Raw genomic sequence first — 15,097 nt, forward strand, 5'->3', positions numbered from 1 at the left:
CTTCAGATGTTAAACAACCACTCAGCATCCATCAGTTGAGTTCCCAAGACAGTTGGTTTGCTTTCCACCCTGGTGGTTTATCAATAAAGTGATAACCCTAATAGAAAGAACACTGCCTTTTAAAAGCTTTTTTACTTGTCAGATAATTAAATCAGCCAATAGAGAACGTGTTCCTGATCAGACACATGAATTATTGATAAGCCAATGGAATCTTTGGATGTAGAAGGGTTATTAATAATTAATGACGCTCCATCTGGATTAATATGAGGATGTATGTGGCAGCATGCATTTGTGAAATCTGTCATTTTATTAACATGAGAGGTATTCAGCGTTGCTTTTTCAGCCACCATGAATTCATCATGCTTGCATACCATCAGTGACATTTGAGGGAGAGTCAAATTTGATGACTATGAATACTGTCTGACTCTTGATTGCTTCAATATTTCTCTTCAGTTGTGTGTTATAAGAAAAAAACAACCTTCGTGTCCTTCACTGCCCGGCCGGAGTAATAACAGGGTAATACAGTAAGTCAAACAATCTTGTTCTAATTAGGTGTGGTTGTGTGTCGTTCCAGCGCCTGTCGACTGCTCACAGACATGACCATAAACAGTTGGGCCTGTTCAGTCTGCAGGACAGGGATGAATCCAATGTGGTCGTTTCTCTTTGCTGAGAGCAAAGAAAGCAATCACAGGAGAATTCTTTGGCGGAAAGTAAAAAGAGCTGGACAATAAACTAATATCTAAAACAATATTGGTATTATATTGTAATGATACATAGAATGAATTCTCAATCAGTTCATATACATTTGGGCAGATTTTTTTTTTTTATCATTTTTTTCACCAAGAAAAGCTTTCCAAGAGGCAGTTGATGATTCACGTAAGCACATGCCCATACACCGAAATACATACCTATGTACCAACAACACCAATGGTGTACACTGATCTGGGTAAAGGTTGTTAATTCAACAGCATATTGGAAAAAAAGCAATGTTTTAGTAGAGCTTTAGATCATCTCACATGATTTTTAACAGGAGATGAGTGGAATTTCCAAGGGCTTTTAAACTAGTAGAAAATCAAATATCGAACACAATACTTGAATCTAAAATCACTGCATATATGAAAATCTCTATCTGATCACTTTCTCACTTTACTTCTATGACATTTGAGGAATACATAGCAGGATATGAACATAGTATTTTGTTTATCTAATTTTGGATTGATAGAATCTTAGAAAACTGATAGTGTTCATTAATTAGTACCGGGCTTGTGATTTGTTCTTCGCCCATTCATGATAACTCATGTTGACGTTGAGTCTTCCTCACTCTTGTCCCCTTATCCCTCAGCTCTTTGTGGGTGGAGTTTTCACACACTTTGCAGTGAAAAGACAGCGAGAAAACAAGGTGAAGTCACGGTGAAAATCCACTGCCTGGAGCCACCAAGCAAAGGAGGAGGAAACGAACACATCCCTTCTTTTTCACACATTTACCTTCACCACAGCGCATCCACACCTCTTCACCCTCTCTCCTTCCTCCTCCCCCTCATTTACCCCAGGCACTGAGGTGATAATCCAAAAGGTCACCTGTGGCCGCCTTCTCTCGCCCCTCCCTTCAATTGCTCTTCCAAAATAAGAAACAAAAAGGGAAAACAAGCCTGAGGGAGTTTCATTCCTGGTCACCCAGGGCAGGTAACAATGGGCGTCTAAGAACTGTCTCCTCATCTCACAGCACTTTTCCCCCGCTTCAGTTCCTGATATGATTGACTGACTTTCTTCAGTCATGAAAACGGCATTGATAATATGGACTCTTCTTTTCAAAAAACACACACACACAAAATGTAATTTTATGTTATTTCTCTTGATCCAAGTAAATTCTAAAGAGTGAACTACATATCGCCACCTCATTTCATTGTTAATTACCTTGAAGTGAGCTGAGACAGCCGTACGGGTTTTATTCTGGTATTCTTGTTCTAGGAGCAGCCCTCTGTCGTTGACCATTTCATTCTTCTTGAGCGCTTGCACTCTAACACTCTTTCTGCCTCAGAGGCACAGTTTTAATTAAGTTCTATTCCCATCTATTTGGGAGATCTTTCTCTGTTTCTTTTGGTAACTTTTATATGGAGTTCCCAAAGGGTCAATTCTTGGTCCGTTGCTGTTTTATTCTGGTGTTCTCTCGCTCTGGCACATCTTTCAGCAATACTGCATTGAATGTCACTCCTCTGCCAATACATTCTGTGACCGATTTTGTTTACACAACTAATATTCAATGTCCAAAATTTTTACAGAGACAAGACAAAAAAAAAACTCCCTCCAAATATTCTACTGGTGGCAAGACTCATTATAATCAAAACAGGGAATTTCAGTGCCAGTTACTGATGTCATCAATTCTTAACCCGCGAAACACAATTGTGCAGCTCAAATTCATTGATTTGTCCAAAGCGCTTGATGCCATCGATCATAAACCACTAATACAGGGAAATATACAAGTTGGCATTAATGTACACATTAATAATTTACTAATAAACATCATCCCTACTTAAAAAGCTGGACTCTCACTCATTGCATTGTTTTGTAACCTATACCAGCTGACGTTCTCACCACTGCATTTGAAAAGAATCATTGAATGTTCCTTTTTATACCAGAGAGGAAAAATACACTCGTATATTGTCAAGATATTATCCACTGAACTACCTACATCTCCAGGCTTTTATCTTTCCATACCAGTAACTATTGCGCTCGATCCACTAATCAGATTCGTTTACATGTCCCAAGGGTGCACTCAGTGCTCTGCTAGACTGCTCTCTCCTTTTATGCTTCTTGAGCATGGAATGAGCTGCAAAATACTGTTTCCTTGGAAGAACTCCCTTTGATAAATACAAATAAAGGTCTTTTGTAAACTGCTCTGAAGGAAACACGCTGCTGTTTTATATGACGTGCAGCTGTTACACTGACTTGTGATGGACTGTGGATATTGATGATATGGCCTGTGCGTTTCGCTTATTTTAATCTCTCTCTTCTTTCACATTTGTTTTGAAACAGAAAATGCAATTTTCACAGTTGAATATTCAGAAATCTCCATGGTTCACACGCATCATTTAACTACTCAGCTTTATCCGTTTACCTCCTCCTCAGCTATCACTTTACATCATTCTTTCAAAGAATTGATTTGCAGAGATCAGCGCTATGCTTTTGTGCAATCTTTGGGCAGGAGGGCTTAAAGGTCAAAGGCCAAGGGCAGGTCACCTCTCCACATTTCATTTAGTCTCCATCAATATTATCACGGTAAAATCAGATGGGTCAGCCACCAATAGCAGTGTGCATTTTCGGTATTTATTGTCAATAACCCAAGACATTGTTGTTCATTAGTGCTCAAGGGCACCACACATGAAATATCAACATCAGATATAAACTCAGATCAAGACTTAATTTGCTGTGTTCTCTGCTTCTTCAGTATATAAAATGTGGCTTTTCTGACTCAGACATTTTTACTACCCACATTTTATTACCCTGTGTTCATACTGTCAGACGGGAGAAGGCTCAGTTCATTATGCAGAGCATTACAAGCCAAAGCTGGTCTGGGTTGAAGCTTTCCCGTCTGTTCTTTTACTTTTCCTGCAACTATAATGTAAGTGAGGTAGGATATATGTCCTTTGATACTTCAGCGCTGTAATGGGGTGAGAAGTTGCCTTTAGGTTGTTGCTGCCAACCAAATTTCCCCACAGGGACAATAGAAGAATCTATATAATAAATAAATCTAAAGTTTTACCTCCACATGTTGGGAAGTAAATGTGCCATGAAGAGAAACATCTCAGCTGTAACATTAATGACTCTTTTGAGTGTGACTGCATTCAATGTACAAGTCTTAGTACATACTGTTAATAATTTGCACCAGGTTTATTATTATTTTATTGCTCTCTGAGAAGTTGCTGTTAGCCACGTTTTCTCTCCTGTCCTACGCTCAGCGACACATCTCGTACTCGCCTACATACTGTACGTGTAATGATGATGTACAGTGTAGCAACAACAGGATTAATGATGCGTTTGTTCAGTTTGCTCAATTGTTGATGCTGTTCCAGTATCAATCGTGACAATCTCTTCTTCTTTTCTTTTGGGCTTCGCTGGCTTATAAGTATGTTTTCACGAACTCAAAATGTGTCTTTCTTTTCTTTCTCTCTCTCTTTCCACACTGATCTTATTACTTTGCATCCCAAGCAACTCACTTCCTTTTGCTGACAGTGATTAAACCGTTTGCTTGCCTTCCAACCGAAAAGGCAGCGATACAGACATGCATGTACAGGTCATGCAATGAACTCTTAGCTCTTTCAGCCTTCAAGCCATGGGAATGTAGCACAACATATGCAGAAATGACATCATGCATTACCCCACAGGTCAACTATAATCCCTTATCCTTACAATAATGGACATTACACAAAGCAACAACAAAAAAAGTTCTGTTTTTTTTTTTTTTTTTTTTGCTCTGTAAATGACTCATCATTCTTCACAATGTAAGGTACTATCCAATATCAGAGATCATTTATTAGTAGAAGTACAACAACAGAATTTGTGTTATCAAGGTCAGATGTGTCTTACAGTAAAAGAAGTGCTTATATGTTCATGTTTCTCATTAAAGCTTCATTGTTTGCAGTATATTAAGTTAGGGAATCCCCATCCTCTGATTGCTTTGTTGGGTTCGTGGTTGCTTTACACTGCAGCTATGATGACAGTTTCTTCTCTATAAAAGCAGACCTTGCGTGATTGCACCTGGCCTATGTTACATTATAATATGATGATGAAGATGATGTGAAGGAACTGTTCCCTCTCTCTTGCCAGAGGGCGGTTGATTTCAGTGTCACTATAAAAATTAACAACATTTGTTGTTGCCGGGGATTCCCAGGAGGTCACGACACAGATGGTTGATTGGATGATGGGGAAAAAAAAGAGACTAGAAATACCCCGTTTTAATAATAATCAGCCATAAATAGCTACAAAAGTTAAATATGACTTTATTTTGGTTTCTGACTAATATTCAGATAATATTAGTATCAAATAAATATCGGCCAGGTCTTGCTCGGAAAAGAGATCACCTGATCTCAAGTGACTACCTGGTGAAATAAAGGTTGAATAAAAATAGTTGTATTACAAATAGTAGATGCTGCTACTTTATTAGCTTCTTCAAACATCACCAGTGTCATCACATCCAGATTAGCAGATATTCTGTACTCAGAGGGATTTTCAAACTGGGCTAAAATCCAATTATTTCACATTAACAACTTGAACAACCTGAACTGAAATACGCATTGATAGACTTTAGCTCAGGGCATATAACAAGTGACCTTTTGATCATTACCTATCAAAACCCAATTCGGTGTCTACTCGGTGTACTTTGGTGTCTATAAGAGCTTGAATCAAGTGGATAAGACAGTCATGCAATCTGACATCCCAATTAATGGCAGCCATTTTCTTCACACAAACCAGTTGCTGTAGGCAAGAATAAGAGGAGTCGACTGACAGTAAAATATGAAAACGTATTCATTTCTTTTCAGAAAGGGAGGTTTCTATATGCTTCTCGATGCCCACTGTTGTCAGGGAGTCAGTTCTGCTCAAGGAAGCATAGCAGATGATTATTCGTACATGCTTAAATAGGTTATCAAACTTTAGGTAGATAATATTCAAATCTCTGAATTCAAATTTAATACCAAGCAAACCCAACAAAAGGGTCTCATCTCATCAGACGGTGTCGTACCTCAACAAAATTCACCTCATATTTGCCTTAAGGCCCTTTCTTCTTTTTTTTTCCCGCCATCATAAAAACCATCACCTAAAGGATAACTCTCAGGGGAGTATCAGCGTGGTCCAGTAATGTCACACTTCTGTCACCACAACCAACACACAAAAAGAAAAATCTCTTGCATTGTCTGCAAAACAATACAGGTGATGTTTATGTGAAACTATTTCACACCATTCTCGGAGTCTCACTCCGGAGCAGACATACAATACTCTCGGCACACCTCGTCTTAGTCAGAGCGAGAGAGGGAGCGAGCATTTCAAGCTTGAATTCTAAAGTGTGATATTTTCTGTCGTGGGAACTTGCGAAGCTACATGTGAACTTATCTCTTTCACCTCAGGGGCCTTTGCACAGGAAATGGAGAAGTTGAAAGTGTGGGATTTTTGTGTGTTGTTTGGGGTGCGGTTTGGGGGGGGGTGTTAAAAAAAAAAGTAAAAGGTTGTTGAATTCTCTCAGGAGATAATCCATCATATGAGAGAGGAAAACTGGCTGGGGTTTTGCTTTATTTGAATTCATGAAGGAATTATAAATCACTGCGAGTACGGCAAGTGAGAACAAATGTCAGTCACCTGAACACCAGCTGTGAAAAAGCAACATTTTTACTCTAGTTTTCTCAAGAAAAAGAGGCGTTCATTGCCCTCCAGGAGGGTTGTGCTAAGGGGTTTCCTGGTATCAAGAGTAGTTCAAACCACTGACTGATAAGCTGTTGTCTCACACCTTGTGAAATACAGCAGAAATGTAAACTGCTTTCACATCGGTGTGACAAAGCTGCTGTTGTGTTTGTACACATGGGAAAACACACAAAGACTCATATGAGTACCTGCCCTGAGGATGTTCTGTTTGACATTTCCGCTGAAAAGTTCCTGTAAAAGTTTAACACCGTGTGCAGGTCTTGGTAATGGAACATATTCTCACGGTTCAGCGGTTAACCCAGAAGATGCGTTTGTCAGGCTACCTGCTCAGCAAATAAAGAGCAACGTTAATGCTTTTGGGGGGGTGACTGGAATGATACATCTATCTAGCGTTTGAATTAATATTTAGGCACAGTTTTGAAGTTGAACTTGTTCTCAAATTATCAGTTAATTTCTAGAGTGATTGTTGAACAGCATTTGAAAGGATACCGTGTATACATGGAAATGAGCATGCCTGATATGCAAGGTCTTGACGAACGAGTTTACAAAATTCTCATTAAGCTTATCGCACTTGCTCAGTCTCTCAGCATTTCACATTTTTTTTAATTGTGTGCACCTGCAGTGATGAGTTTGACATCATTCAACAACGTTTGACAGCTCGAGGAAGTCGTCACTCTGATGACAGATTCAGATAAAAAAAAAAGTGACCAACTTCAATGGCAAAAAGGATGATTTTTCTTGTTGGAGAGCACTAAGGGAGAGGACTGAGGGCACACCGCTATTATGTTACTGTTCTTGGGTTGGTATTTATAAAATATTTAGAGTATTATGTAGCCATGACAATTTACTCTTCCTGTAAACTGTATTTGTGCCTTGCGACTGTGCAAATATTTTGTCTTTTTAACTACTGCATTTCTAAACAAGAGCCATAATGTGTGAGTGCTAGCTGGGAAGTAAAAGCTAGTTCGTTCACTCGTTAGTTAGCAAACATGTTAGCAAGCTTGTAAGCAGCTAGTGGCTCATTGCGTTTATGTATATCTAATTGTTTTTATAAAAGAAAAAAAAACTGAGTTTACATGGCCTGACAGCAGTGGTCCCTCACTGGTGGATACATCAAATTACAAATTCCATCACTGCTGCTATGAGTACTCTCAAGAAGAAAAAAGTAACACACCGTATGACTGCACATATAAACGTACATTTGCTCTACTCACCGAGTGGAATAAAGACCCAAAAGAGATGGACATAATAAAATGAAGCGGAAAGTAGCCCTGTAGTTATTTACTACCTCTTGGGCAGCACAGATTGTGTTCGGCTATTGTTGAAACTGTGTCAGAGAGGTAGTAATTCAGCTTGATGACAGAGTTTGAGGTCATACTTTGCAAAAATGAACGGAGGGAAACAAAATACTTGACAGTACAGTAAAATGTAATGCAGTGTTGCAGCACAATAAACCACAAAATTACAGAAGATGAATCACCTCCGTGATACAGAGGTTGCTCTTGTTGCAAGGCTGTATTAATGATTGGCATTGTGTAGAAATATGAGTTTGATACGGGCCCATTCTTGAGCAACCAGTATTTCATTATCTCCTTTATAATTCAGTCTTTTCAGATTAAAAGTCCAGGCTTTAACAGGTCATACAGAGTCCTTCTACTCTGTATTGTTACGTGTGCATTTCCAATGTCATTACTCATGCAGCACAAATCTCAGTCACTTTGTACAGTATATCAAACCAGTGGGGCAGCTCCCGCAGGCTGGAGTTTCATCCTGCTGTGGAACCAACTCTGTCTGAGCCATACAGACTCAAACATCTGTTGTAATTTCTGTCAAATTGAACTTTTATTACCTGGTCATTAAAGCAGCAGCAATGGCAAAACCAGATGGGTTCTTGCTGACCTTACAACTGCTTCTTTTTTACGGTGTTGGTGAAAATTGAACCAAAGGAAGCCGTGCGCTTTATAAAATTAAAGCAATCATTCCCACATTCCTGAGACATGGGGGGCACTGAGGAGGGCGGCTGTTGGGGCAGAGTAGCAGTGAAGGAGGGGTATGTGTAAGTGCTTTATGTGTTTGTTGTTCTCTTGCTACTTCATGGGCAAATGTCTGCTCAGACAGGAGTAAAATGGGATGTTGATTTAATTATATAATAATTTGTTTGTGAATCAAGTACACAGATGCATCTCAAATATGTATTCTTAAAAAAATGACCATGAATATGATTATAAAATATCTAATTCAAATGTAGACTTACAGGATATTGATAGCACTTTCAAATGGCCTACCGCCAGTTGGAACCAAATGTGAATTGGTCTTTTTCAAAGGGAGAAATGTGACTTATCAATGTTCCATTCAATATAGATCTGCACTACATTACATCTGGAAACAACCTTCCACAGCCCTGCCTATGCGTGTGTTCCTGAGGGGCCTCCTAGTAGTGCAGTTAGGGGCCAGGGTTGGTTAAATAACACTCAGAGCATATGACCAGCCTGGGTGTGAGCTGTCTCACCAGGGGGGAGGGATGCCCCATCACTGGTCCCAGTACGGAGGATGAAGTGATGCTGGGTTTGTTTATTAGAGCCAGAAGTAGGGGAGAGTGCCATTTGAAGACCGGAGAGGGAATTTACTTTCTGCTCAGTGAAAATAATGCCTAAACATGTATTGAAGTACATCTTCAAGAAGAAACCAGCTCACCAAGAGCTGATGTTTTTTAAATCACATCGCTTATGTGTCTCCTCATTGTCTGATTTGTTTTGCAGGATGGCAAAATAGATAATATGACAAGGAACAACAGATTATCTTTGGAGGCAATCTGCAAAATTAAATATCATAATTTTGGAATCAGACACATAAACCACTAGGAGCAGTGATTTTATTTAGCACCTCAAAAGTCCCATTTAAATTCAGCCAACAAAGCAATTTGTTGCCATCTCTTGATTCGTGGATGGCTGTAAGAGAAGATGAGGATGACTACATCTGGACAAAACAAAACCTTCAACCTTATGTATTAGGTGACATTGAGGCATGCCAAAAATTCCATCCACTACCGTTCATTGCGCTAAGCTAATGGTCAGCCAGTCCCAGGGGGTCTGGTTCCCAACTGCACACCCAGATGAGAGAAGGGTATGTACTTTCTTTTCTGGCTGGAGGCAGGATGGTAAGTAAGGGTTTTTCCCAAGGACTCTTGGTGTGAGCCTTTACAGTCTCAATGCAAAATACAAAACCTCACTTGAGTTAAATATTTACATTGTGAGAAAAGAGGCTTGTAGCTAAATTTTGATGCCTATTATGCGCTTAAGGAAATAAATCTGTGTGACTTAGAGGATCCCCCCCCCCCCCCATGGTCTTTAAAACCAATGCTTCACACCCAAAGTGTAGTCACAAGGCACACAATAAAATATCACAAACACTGGGAAAACCCTCTCTTTGCAGGTAAACATCCCCCAAACTAAACATTTGCATCACTTGGCAACCAGGATATTGAAGATTAAAGTCTTATAAAGAGTATTTTAACATTTGAAAGGAGTCTGTAACTACATGTTTGTCAGAGCAAAAAAACTTTTCAAGTACTTCATTCTTTTATTCATTTGAAAAGTCACGACAATATCAATATGTATAAATCATTAACATATGTCTCCTAAATTATAATGGTTTCTTCCATAGGCCATTCAACAACTGTGGATGAAAACATATCCTCCTTGTTGGAAGTAATTAACAAAATTGTTCCATGATTGCTTTACACGATCAAAAAAAAAGTGTTGAAGCAGGATGATGGAGATTTTTTTTTTCTATACGAATGCATCCTCTCAAATGTTCTGGTGATGGCGCAATCGCTGGACGAAAACTCAAGGGAAGCAGTCTGCTAAAATAGAGAGAAGACAACTGAAATTAGAATGAAAAGAAGCAGACATTAAGAACGCTGTAAAAGATGTGCTGAGTAGACGCGATGCTATGGGGCAGATGGTATGTAGGCGTGGGCAACGGAGGGTTTTTGCCTTTGGGAAATGGATTATGGAGCATCTAAACACACATGTCTGTGGTTATAAAACCTTTGCTTCCATTCACATGTGTTAAACCCTGCAAAGTATAATATTACATTCACCTCTCCTCTTGTTTATATTTTCTCACTTTCTCCTTTCAGAGTTTTCTCAGTTTGCCTGAGCATAAAAACAGTGATGCTTTGATGACATTCAGTCTGACAACAAATGTGTATTAATCCTGGAACCACTTCATATAAAAATCAGTACAGTTATAATTTATGGTTCTTCACAGCTGACATCTTCTCTGTCATTAAAATCAGAAAAGCCAGAAGCAGCATTTTCCTGCATCATGAGTGGACGAACGCTGATGACACACTGTGTGTCAGCGGACACCGCCAGCTGGAGGGAGGACAGACAGGCAGCCAACTGAGGCCATCAGAGGAAGACAGAGACAATGGCAGCTTTTATTTCTTCTCCGCACATTCCAGTGGAAGAAGGGAGTTGGCCTGCCCGCCTGCTGTTTGAACCAGAGGCAGACTCATTTACCGTGTCTGGGTCACGGAACGTCCCAGAGCCATTGTCATTTTGCTCCTCGGTGCTAGAAAGTCGCATTAATACATTCACCCGAATGTTTTCAAGTGTGTCAACGCCATGGGACATAATTTGTTTTACAGTCATTATCAATGACAAAACAAAATTTCTGGCAAAAAGCAAATTCAGCTACCTGCCAGTAACATCATCTCCCTGAAGTATCACAACAATTTGCACATCAACCAAAACAATAATGTTAACTTTACCAAAGGGATTTGTTGTGAAATTAAAGACTTCATGATGTGTAGAGTGTGACTGAGAGTAAAAATGGTGAATTCGGATATTCAAATACAATTTCATGAGCTTTCAATTTATTTTTTTTGTCCGTATCTTCAAATGCAACAAACTGCCAGTCATATTTTTACCAACCATGATGGGAACTGATAAGATACTATTGATATCAGTCATGAGCAATATTATATCAGTCCCTTATATATGATTTGTGATATTATATAAGAATATTCCATGTGGAAAACAGTCAGCCTCCACAAATTTTAAGTGTACTTAAAAAATATGCACAGTATGTCTGCCTGTGACATTCGAACATGTTAAAAATAGAATGCTATCCTCATTATCATTTCCTTTACAACAGTGTACATACATGGCATCATTGTTTTTTTCAATGAGTGGAAAAAATATGCTGGTATTGATTAAAGAATTTAATAAGCTAAGAGGTATGGTGTGACATTTCTCTGACTCCACAACACTAAATTTCAGACAAATCTCCATCCCCCACACGTAACTACATTTGTGAACTCATTATCAATATGAAGAAATTATTCCTGGCCAGGCATTTGTTTGTTTTTTGCTGCAGTCTGAGCAGGATTGTCTAATCACATTTGAACAAACTGCGACTCCATGCAGGTATGAACCGCCCTCATAGACACAAGGAGGTGTGACGCACCGGCTGAAATGCAATCTCAGAGCCTTCATCATCCAGTGTTGATTTAACTTTTTAGTCCATCTGGATTCATATGTGACGTGTGAAACAATCCAGTCATTGATGTCGTCTCCCAACGCCATTCTTGTGTCTCAAATTGCTTATGAGAAGAATAACTCACAAAAGAAAAAGGAAGCGTTGGCTCAGATATCCGTTGGTTCAAGCGGAAGCCCTGAAATTCTGAGATGGGGAAACTCAGTTCTCTACACTTCACCCTGCAATTCTGTCACACACCTCTGGGGAAAAGTCATTATTTTACTTTCTAACCTGCTAATTGTTGTATTTCATTCCCTAAAGTGCACGTGGGGAATATTCTGTGACTGAAATAACAAGAAAGGGCCGTTGGCTGTCTGACGTTTTCTCCTAATAGTATGGAGTATTATGCTGTAAGGCATTTTTTTGGGGACCTGGTGTAACCTGGGCGACTGGCGTCAGAAGCAGTTGCTTTTAACGATTACTCACATTCTCTGCTACGCTGGAGCATTTCACTATACCTGCATTGTCAAAAACAAATATACCATTGTCACTACTGACTCACACAGAGTCGAGATACCAGTTTGACCACAATCGGTATAGCCTAGCCTCAATAGACCAGAATGCAATGCTGTTGCTACAAGCTATGTTGTGTACCGCTTGAGGACTGTAATTTTCCTAAGTAAACATTCCTCATCCCGATCCCTATCACTCTGAAAGCTGGCATGAGCCAAATGCAACAGGTTCAGGCACATTCTTTGGGGAATTTAAGAATGAATTCTTGGTAAAGTAGGAAATTAGTACCTGAAGTCATTCTTGTAAATTATGTTTAAGTAAATACAGTGGGAGACAACTGCATTTCAATATCTACTGAAATGCTTTGAATTAAAAGATGACTTGATTGATTAAAACAGTACCTTACAAATTGTATTTTTCCTTGAAATTATTCACAAATAGTTGTCTTGAGCTCACCGTCTTACGTCTGTGTGACTGCAGAAAGCAGAAAGAGCCAGCCATGTATGTTTAGCTTGAAGCTAACAACAACTACAACAACAAGACAAGAACAAAAACTGCCCAAATTTGTCATTTACAAACTCTCAATTGTATCATCAGGTATAATCCGTGTCCTCTCGATTCAGCTGTAAGCTCAGTAAACCACAAATACTTTAATCTTTTGTAAGAGTTTATTGATGGCTGTAGCTGTTGTTAACCATCACTTAGCTTCAAGCTAATATACGTAGCTTGCTCTTTCTGGATTAGAATGAACTGATGCAGAAAAAAATGTCTTCATGGAGCTCAAGACATCTATTAGTGAGTACTTCCAAGGCAAAAATAAGCATGTCGTCAAGCGGTGAGTCGCCTCAACCACCTCCCTTTCTCCCGTTTTGTCCTTCTGTCATAGATATGTGCTGTTAGCTAGCTTTTACCCTCCAGGATGTTCTTTTTATCGGAAAGGTCAGTGATGCCAACGCCACCCCAGTGGAGGAGCATGAATCCCACCCACCCCCCACACCCAGGTGCCCTCACGTATCCATGTCTGCAACTGTTGAGATGATGTTAGCAAGGACATCCTGTTGTCTCCACTCAGGAGAACCTGTTTCCTTCTGAGCCACGGCTCTGAGCTCAGACACACTCTTTCTCATGTTACAGAATACACACAGAGACAATGGTTGGGCAAGCTGGGCTCGCATATAGCAGAGGCGATCACACACATCAACTCATTAGATTAAACAAACGGAGGCACAGAGGATGAGACACCTGCGTTGGAAATTATGACAGTTGTGCTCCAGCAGACGAGCTCGTCTAAAAGTTCTATTCTTCAGCTCGGCAGATATTGTTAAGACTACACGTGAATTGTTTAGGTAACCCTGAGAGATCTTTGACATTTCTCATATACACAAACAGGAGCAGGTGAAACGCTCGAGGCTTCGAGTTGGAATTGAAAAACTTCTGCTGAGTTTAAAAAGTTATTCAGTTCCTGATAATGTGCGCTGGGTCTGGATCGATCGAATGGAAAAAAAAAAATGTAAAGAACAGATCAAACCTTAATAAGTCAAATATGGTTGTGTATTATCCAAAGATCATCAGAGCGCTCAGATTTCCCCCATATTTTGATCAATATGTACCCTAGAAGATTGATTCTATTGCTGCTGTTTTTGTTCGATTGTGTTACATGTAATAAATGATCAGTGGTGGGAAACAGTACAAGATTTGGCTATAAAACTCTGGCTTAATACGCTCGGTTTTTCCATTTTCATGTTTCTGTGTACTCATTAAATTACTTGTACAGAAGAGCTGATGTTTCATATTTGTATTTTACTTACAAACCTTAAAGTCTTCTCAATATGTTTAAAACTATCTGTCTCACCATTCTGCATTTTAACAATACTTTATATACCTATTTGAGGACTTTTACATGCAATTTGTCCTTTAACAATTGTAATACATTAAATAACACTTCTTCCACCGCTTTTCGTTATAATGTACATTTACTACATTTTTTTTTTATTTTGGAGTATTTGTAGTATGTTCTCTGTATTCATTTACACTGCTGTGAGCAATCCATGTTAACACTTCACAAAAATAAAACAACATTGTAGGCTCCAGCCCCCCTGCGACCCTTAACAGGATAAGAGGAAGAAAATGGATGGAAAACATTATGTATGATTATACTGACTTAATGCAACATAAAATATAAATGTACTTCAAATCTGTGGTAATTTGGAGTGTATATAGCTTCTACTTGATATTGCAGTGCTTCAGTTTTTATTGCAAAGTAGGCTACTTTGTGGTTTTGGTCTCTAAAAGGTGCCATAATAACGCATTTCACTTTCTCATTACCCTTTACTTTTCATCATGTACATACATTTTTCTGATATTATTGTACTTAAGCAAACCGTTTGAATGCATAAATCCTCACTAAACATTACATTCAACAAAGAGAGGGATCTTAACATCTCTTCCGCTTATTAAGCAAAGCAAAAAATAAATAAACATGGACTGAAGCCTGTAACAATTGAATAAGGATACTTAAGTAAAAACAAAAACAAAAACTGCTATGAATTTAAACTGAGACAGGGCACCTGCCACATGATCCGGGGATGTGCTGGGGCGATGGATGATTGCCCCCCTCACACATTCACGCTTACACACGGTAGAGATAACCAACACTCTTGATAAAACTGTCAATAGCCCGGAGTTA

This window comes from Aulostomus chinensis, chromosome 3, assembly GCF_037954235.1.
Source record: "Aulostomus chinensis isolate RoL2024-O1b breed Wild chromosome 3, RoL_Achi_v1.0, whole genome shotgun sequence".
Lineage (NCBI taxonomy): Eukaryota > Metazoa > Chordata > Actinopteri > Syngnathiformes > Aulostomidae > Aulostomus > Aulostomus chinensis.